This window comes from Rhincodon typus, chromosome 12 (assembly GCF_021869965.1).
Source record: "Rhincodon typus isolate 14 chromosome 12, sRhiTyp1.1, whole genome shotgun sequence".
Taxonomy (NCBI): Eukaryota; Metazoa; Chordata; class Chondrichthyes; order Orectolobiformes; family Rhincodontidae; genus Rhincodon; species Rhincodon typus.
The window spans coordinates 56,510,755-56,519,379 of record NC_063343.1 but is presented as its reverse complement, the minus strand read 5'-3'; the positions used below and the strand labels follow the sequence as shown (position 1 = coordinate 56,519,379).

The 8,625-nt window shown below is 45.2% G+C and overlaps 1 protein-coding gene across 13 annotated transcripts in view; it reads left to right on the top strand.

The window, feature by feature from the left end:
* Positions 1-8,625, top strand: part of hmgxb3 (HMG box domain containing 3) — a 77,379-nt gene that overhangs the window by 623 nt on the left and 68,131 nt on the right. For 7 of the 13 annotated variants that reach the window (XM_048603559.1, XM_048603558.1, XM_048603560.1 and 4 more), the window contains exon 1: positions 311-437. The exons of 4 other annotated variants lie outside the window; for them this stretch is intronic. The gene's annotated coding sequence lies outside the window, so the exon portion shown is untranslated. Of the gene's footprint in view, positions 1-310; positions 438-7,211; positions 7,230-8,625 lie in introns of those variants that run through there. 2 more of the 13 variants (XM_048603553.1, XM_048603557.1) reach the window with 2 other exon arrangements.

Genomic DNA, 8,625 nt, shown 5'->3' with positions numbered 1-8,625 from the left:
GTAGCGGGCAGTGGGTAAATAGGGGGTAGGCGTAGGTGTAGGCGAGGTGGGGTAGGGTAGCGGGCAGTGGGTAAATAGGGGGTAGGCAAGGGGAGAACACGCAAGGAGGGCAGTGTAGTGGAGGACAGAGAGGGAGAAGTCAAGGAGTTGGGGAGCAGAGGGTTTGAGGGAGCTAGCAAAGTGGGAAGAGAAAGGTAAAAGGAGAGTGGGGGGGTTAATAGAAGAGGTGGTGGGAAATAGAAGAGGCAAAGAGAAGTGACAGCAGGATTAGGGAAGGGCTGCAAAGTAGAAGAACAGAGGGGGTGTTGGGGGAAGTGGAGGGAATAAGTGGGATGGGAGATGAAGAAGACAGGAAGGGAGTGAGTGAAAGGAGATTGTTCTCAGATGCCAGTATTTAGACAGTCTGGACTGAAGAGAGTTGTATCCAGAAATGGTTGGTATGTCAAAGACTTTTACTAAATTAAATCTTCATTATTAATGAAAATTTATTATTTGTAACTAGCTGTGCCCCTGGTCAAGTTGTTACAATGTATCAAAGTGACTGGAAAATTGATCACATGTTTCCTGTCATCAAAAACCTGGATAAATTCAGTCTAGTTAATTACTACATCATCAGTTTACAATTTCTTGCAACTCACTGGGTAGTGCACTGAAAATGCAGCCTCTACATGTGCATCCCCCAACAGGGTAGTTTGAGGGCTCTCGGCTATTTCTTGAAAGAAGCCCTGAACTGTAGCCATCTGCTCTGCCTAATTGAGGTCATCCTCACTTTGAACAACTTCTCCTTTAACTCTGCCTCACTTTCTTCAGGTTAAAGATGTGGCCATGGGTACCCAGTTAGGCCTATCTCTTTGTGGGTCTCTTTGTTCCAGTCCTATTCTGGTCTGTCACCACCGTTCTTTCACCGGTGCACTGATGACATCATCAGTGCTGCTTCTCTCTCTTGTCCAGAATTGGAATAAAGTTATCAATTTTGCTTCCAGTTTTCATTCTGCTCTCAACTTCACTAGGTCCATCTCAGACTCCTCCCTTTCCTTCCCTGACATCTCTGCTTGGGATAGACTGGCACTGATTTTCAATGCAAACTCACTGACTCCATAGTTAGCTTGACTATACTGCTTTACACTTTGCTTCCTGTAGGGACTCCATTCTATTCTCCCACTTTCTGTTCTTTCAAAACTGTCTTGATAATGCCAGCTTTCCAGGAAGCCTCAGCAATGTCCACCTTTTTCCTCAATCGAGGATTTCCTGCCGCTGTGGTTGACACAGCTCTCGGCTGTGTCCAACCCATTTCCTGCACTTCTGTCCTCACCCCTTTCCTTCCTTTCTATTCCACAACAGTGATAGAGTCCCTCTGGCCCTCACTTTCTACTGTTGCCGGCATCCGCATTCAAAAGATCATAAGCTGCCCTTTCCGCCACATTCAGCAAGACACTACCACCAGGTACACAAACCTCTCCCCTCCCTTGTCAGCATTCCATAGGGACAGTTCACTCTAGGGTACCCTGCTCCACTCCTGCAGTCTCAAACATCCTCACACCCAATGACACCTCCGTGTGCAATCACAGAAGGTGTAAAACTTGTCCATTTAATTCCTCCCTCCTCACTATGCAAGACCCAGACACACCTTCCATATGAAGTAGCAATTTGCCCTCACTTTATTCAATCTAGTCTACTATATTTGCTGTCATAATGTGATCTCCTGTACATCAGGGGGACAAAATGCAGACTGACTGACTACTTTGCTCAACACTGCACTGCCTGATTTTTGGGATTTCCTACCACTTCAGTACATTACCATATTCCCATACAACATTTCTATCTCGGGCCTGCTGCAGTGCGCTGGAGGAGCACCTCATCTTTTGCCTAGGTACGTTATAACTTCAGTTTATTAGTAAACATTGAGTTTAAACGTTTGAGAATGTGAACACCTCCTTCATTTTCATTACCTACCCCACAGCCCTGGGTCCGGTTTTGTATGGGAATGCTGGCAGCACAGCCACCCATTTTCAACCGTTTGCACTTCTATAAGCGCCTACTCGCTATTATCTCCCTCTTGGCTTATCATCAATAATCCATTTTCTTGTCTCTTTCTTTTCTCTTGCCTTTTTCTCCACATATTCTATTCACTCCTCTTCCGTGCTGCTAGAGATACTGAGGTTCTCTAGCACTTTCTATTTTTATTTCAGTGTCTGGATTTTTTTATTTGATTATGATGGAAAGTTGTCCACACTGGTATCAAGTGGCTCTCGCTTGGCAATAATCCACTTTCTGATTCTCATTCTGGATTCCGTCAGAGTCACCACACTCCTTGCCTAATTACAACTTTGGTCCAAGAACTGAAAACGCTGAATTCTGATGGTGAAGTGAGAGTGACTGCTTGAGAACAAACAGTTATCTGTGTGATTGTGGCACAAAGACTACATTTTAATTTAGTGGAAATTGGTGGATAAAATCTCCAAGTTGGGTGCCACCTAACACAAAATATTATTGTTGTGGAGACCAAGAAACTTAGCTGTGGGATATTTTTGTGGGCACTGTACTAGGCTGAACTATCACATTACTTCATGAATGACCACCACTTACTCCCCTCAATAAAATCAGAATGAAGAGTGTTCACTGATTATGAAGCATTCAGTACCGTTCACAGTGCCTCAGCCACTGAGCTGGTCTGTCCCTATATGCAGAAAGACCTGTACAATATTAATGCTTGCACTGATTAGTGGCAAGTACCATTTGTGCCACATAACTGCCAGGCAATAGCTATCTCCAACAAGTGATAATCCAGCCATATCCCTTTGATATTTAATAACATTATCATTAATGCATTCTCTACATCAAACTCCGAGGAGTTATCTTTGTCCAGGAATTAACCTGGAGCATTCGTATAAATATTGTGATTACAAGAGCAGCTAAGTATCTGGAGATTCTGCGGCAAGTTACTCATTTCCTGACTTCCTAAAGCCTTTACCCGTCCTACCAACAAAGCGTAAGTTAGGAGTGTGATGGACTACTCTCCAATTAGTGAATACACCTCCAGCAATACTCCAGTTTCCACATCATCCAGGACAAATCCGCTCGCTTGATTGACACCTCATCCATAACCAGTGGTGCAAAACCCCAGTAATGTGTATCATCTACAAGACATACTGCAATAGTTCACTTTGACAGCATATTTTAGATCCACAAGCTCTTAAACAAGAGCTGCAAATGTATGGAGACATGCCCATCATCCAAGTTCCTCTCTACGCTACACACCACTTAACTTGGAAATATGTCATTATTCTTTTAATGTCACTGGATCAAAATGCTGAATTGCCTGCCTAACAGCACTGTGGGTGCAATTATTCCACATGGGCTGCAGCAGTTCAAGAAGACATTATCACAACCTTCTTTCTAGAGGGCATTTAAGGATGAGCAATCAACCAGTGACCACCCCAATCCTGTGAAAGGATAAAAAGTAACAAAAATAGCTTTTCAATTAGGGATTGCCTGGAAAAAGGCATGAGTTTTGAAGATGCAGACTCCATTATACAACCACCTCTCTCTGAATCCCATCTTTCACGTTCTGAGGACTTTGCAGACAGGGCATTAATTTGAGCAATGTAAATTAATACATAGTTTATATCCATGTCCTGTTTTACTGGTCATAATTAACTGAAGAGTATCTGCATACATCACAGCTTAGAATGGCAACTGCTTTGTCCAAGACCGCAAGAAATTACGGAGGGTTGTGAATGCAGCCCAGTCCATCACAAAAACCAACCTTCATTCCATTGACTGTCTACTCTTCCTGCTACTTCAGGAAAGCAGCCAACATAATCAACCTTTTCCCACCTTGGTTATATTCTCTTTCACTCTCTTCCGTTGGCAGAAGATACAAAAGTTTGAAAGCACATACCAACAGATTCAAGAACAGCTTCTGCCCTGCTGTTATCAGATTTTTGAACAGACCTGTCATATACTAGAGTTGGTCTTTCTCTGCACCTTCTCCAGTTTGAGACACTAGTTCCTATCTCGCAAACTGAATGTGAAATTCCACCATTTCATGATCACTGCCCCCCAGAGGATCCTTAATTGTGAGATCACTTATTAATCTTATTACGAGATCTAAAACAGCCCATTACTGAATAATCATTGATGCATTCCACAAATTCGTCTTCCATGTTCCCATATCCATTTCAATTGTCCAATCAAAATGCAGATTAAAATCACCCATGACAATTGCACTGCCCTTCTTACATGTGCCATTATTTCTTGATTTATGTTTTGTGCTGTAGTCAGGCAACTCTTCAGGAGCCAATAGACAACTCCTGTATGTGACTTCTTTTCCTTACTATCTTTATTTCCACCCAAATTGATTTCACATCACAATCTGTTGCACCTATTTGACACTTAACAGCACACCAAAACCCTCCTTTATTATCACAGCTTGCCTACTTCCTTTTCCGTTTTGCCTATTGTTCTGTATGTTGAGTTCTCGTTCTTGAGTTTGCTGCAACTACTTCTGTCTAATAGCTATCAAGCCATGTTATTTATTGCTATCTGTGCCATAAACTCATCTAACCTTTGCAAAAGTGTTTCATCTATTCAGATAAGGATCCTTAAGATTTGATATTTTATCATTATTACATATTTGAATTGAGACTCACAACCTGTCCAAAACTCCAGGCCAAGGACTTTAAGATCTAGCCTTTTTCTTTCTTTAGGATCTGGATTTTTTTTTGTTTCCCTTTGGCACTTTTTCTTTTATTTCTGCTGTTGTTTTGTTTTAATTGTGGTTTTGTAACCAGGATGGCACTAATGAATCAGAGATAGTAGGAACTGCAGATGCTGGAGAATCCGAGACAACAAGGTGCAGGGCTGGATGAACACAGCAGGCCAAGCAGCATCATAGGAGCAGAGAGGCTTACGTTTCGGGCCTAGACCCTTCATCAGAAAAGGGGGAGGGGAAGGGGGTTCCGAAATAAATAGGGAGAGAGTGGGAGGCGGATAGAAGATGGATAGAGGAGAGGATAGGTGGAGAGGAAACAAACAGGTCGAAGAGGCGGGGATGGGGCCAGTAAAGGTGAATGTAGGTGGGGAGTTAGGGAGGGGATAGGTCAGTCCAGGGAGGATGGACAGGTCAAGGGGGCGGGATGAGGTTAGTCGGTAGGAGATGGAGGTGCGGCTTGAGCTGGGAGGAGGGGATAGGTGGGAGGAAGAACAGGTTAGGGAGGCAGGAATGAGCTGGACTGGTTTTGGGATGCGGTAGTGGGAGGGGAGATTTTGAAACTTGTGAAATCCTCCACTGACACCCTCATCTGCTTAGCCGACCTCGTCCTCACCCTCAACAACTTCTCTTTCAATTCCTCCCACTTCCTACAGACAAAGGGGGTAGCCATGGGTACCCGCATGGGCCCAAGCTACGCCTGCCTCTTTGTAGGTTACGTGGAACAATCCCTCTTCCGTACCTACACCGGCCCCAAACCCCGCCTCTTCCTCCGTTACATTGATGACTGTATCGGTGCCGCCTCGTGCTCCCACGAGGAGGTCGAACAGTTCATCCACTTCACTAACACCTTCCACCCCAACCTTAAGTTTACCTGGACCATCTCTAACACCTCTCTCCCCTTCCTGGACCTCTCTGTCTCCATATCGGGCAACCACCTAGAAACCGATATTCATTTCAAGCCCACCGACTCCCACAGCTCCCTAGAATACTCCTCCTCCCACCCACCTTCCTGCAAAAATGCTATCCCCTATTCCCAATTCCTTCGCCTCCGCCGCATCTGCTCCCAGGATGAGGCATTCCACTCCCGTACATCTCAGTTGTCCTCGTTTTTCAAGGACCGTAACTTCCCCCCCCTCAGTGGTCGAGAACGCCCTCAACCGTGTCTCCCACATCTCCCGCAACTCATCCCTCACACCCCGTCCACGCAATAAGAACCAAAAAAGAATCCCCCTCGTCCTCACGTACCACCCCACCAACCTCCGGATCCAACGCATCATCCTCCGACATTTCCGCCATCTGCAATCCGACCCCACCACCAAAGACATCTTTCCCTCCCCACCCCATCTGCTTTCCGGAGGGACCACTCTCTCCGTGACTCCCTTGTCCGCTCCACACTCCCCTCCAGCTCCACCACACCCGGCACTTTTCCCTGCAACCGCAGGAAGTGCTACACCTGCCCCCATACCTCCTCCCTCACCCCCATCCCAGGCCCCAAGAAGACTTTCCACATCAAGCAGATGTTCACCTGCACATCTGCCAATGTGGTATACTCCATCCGCTGTACCCGGTGTGGCTTCCTCTACAGCGGGGAAACCAAGCGGAGGCTCGGGGACCGCTTTGCAGAACACCTACGCTCGGTTCGCAAGAAACAACTGCACCTCCCAGTCGCAAACCATTTCAACTCCCCCTCCCATTCCTCAGACGACATGTCCATCCTGGGCCTCCTGCAGTGCCACAACGATGCCACCCAAAGGTTGCAGGAACAGCAACTCATATTCCGCTTGGGAACCCTGCAGCCCAATGGTATCAATGTGGATTTCACAAGTTTCAAAATCTCCCCTCCCCCTACCGCATCCCAAAACCAGTCCAGCTCATCCCTGCCTCCCTAACCTGTTCTTCCTCCCACCTATCCCCTCCTCCCACCTCAAGCCGCACCTCCATCTCCTACTGACTAACCTCATCCTGCCCCCTTGACCTGTCCCCTCCCTAACTCCCCACCTACACTCACCTTTACTGGCCCCATCCCCGCCTCTTCGACCTGTTTGTTTCCTCTCCACCTATCCTCTCCTCTGTCCATCTTCTAACCGCCTCCCACTCTCTCCCTATTTATTTCAGAACCCCCTTCCCCTCCCCCTTTTCTGATGAAGGGTCTAGGCCCGAAATGTCAGCCTCTCTGCTCCTGTGATGCTGCTTGACCTGCTGTGTTCATCCAGCCCTGCACCTTGTTGTCTCGGATTCACCAGCATCTGCAGTTCCTACTATCTCTCACATTCATAATTGCACAAGCCAAACAGAGACACACCAGGGAATTCCTGGAGGCCTGGTATTCTAGCCGGAACTCTATCAACAAACGTATTGAATTAGACCCTGTGTACAAACCACTGAGAAACAACCGGATGTGGTACCAAACACCCCAACAAACTGACACATATAAATAACAAGCTGGACACGACAGGAGGTGCACTGACGATGTCACCGAGCAGGGTGATGAAATGTTTGCAATCAAACCCACCAGGTCAGTGAGCACGTCGACAACCTCAGCCTCTTCACTACCCTCCACATCCCTCTTCCCAATAATTAGTTCAACGCTGTATCTACAACCCGAGCAATGTGATTCACCAGGACACTAGTCTCAAATAGTCTCACTATAGTTCATTTAATGGAAAGCCTCTCTCCTTTTCCATGACTGATGCCAGAGCCTCATGAATTAAAATTCATTTCTTTCACACGACTCTTTGAGCCATGCAATTATCCCCTTAAGTTTATCTATCCTATGCCAATTTGCATGTGCCTTGTAGTAATCTGGTCTGCTTTCAAATTTAATACCGAACTGTTCATAATACCCGAGTACAACCTCTTTCCTGATCCTACCTCTGCCTTTAGAGCTTAACCAGATCAGCTATTATTATTGAATGACAGAACAGACTCAAAGGACCAAGAGGCCTATTTCTTCTAATTCAAATGTACATATGCATGTACTTTAGCAGTAACAATTTTGCATCTGAGTCACAAAATCAAAAACCAAAAGAACAGCAGATGCTGTAAATCAACAACAAAAACAGAAGATGCTGGAAAAGCTCAGCAGGTCTGGCTGCAAACGTGAAGAAAATATCAGAGTTAACGTTTCGGGTCTGGTGACCCTTCTTCAGAAGTGTTGGTGTTCTGTCCCGCTTGTTATTTATAAGCCTCAGCAGTTCTGAGGAAGGGTCACTGAACCCGAAACATTAACTCTGATTTTTTTCTTAACAGATGCTGCTAGACCTGCTGATCTGAGTCACAAAGTTGTCCATGCAAATCTAGATGCAGAGGCTTGAGCAGGCAGTCTAGATTAATACTTTAATATTCTTTCAGTACTGTACTATCCTGTCAAAGATGATGTATTTTTAATGAAATCTTAAAGTTGATCTCCTTCAGATGTGTATACGAAGATTCCATGCCAGTATATCAAGAGAATTAATGGAGTTTTCAATAATGTCCTGACTGATATTTATAACCTAATGATATTTTCAGGAAGCAGATTATCTGGTAGATTATGTTGTCATCTGAAATGCTTCAGTATTTTAATGTGTTACCTTGCTTCAGAAGATTAGGCGTGTGCTTCAAGTCCTGGCTCAATTAGATTTCCTGTTAGCATAAACCCATTTGTCTGCGTCACACTGTCTCTCATTTCACAATCAGTGTTCACGTGTTGTTACCCCATTCATTGTACTCAATTTTAGATGAACCTTTTGGATTGTTGCATTATCTGTGACAGTTTTCCTGCAAATGTAAAAATTTGGAAGAAAGGAGAGCACAAAAGTCCTGTTTTACCTTTTCCTTGTGTGTCTAGTAGAATATCTTAAATGATTGTCTTGCTCTGCTCTGTGTGTGTGTGTGTGTGTGTGTGTGTGTGTGTGTGTGTGTGTGTGTGT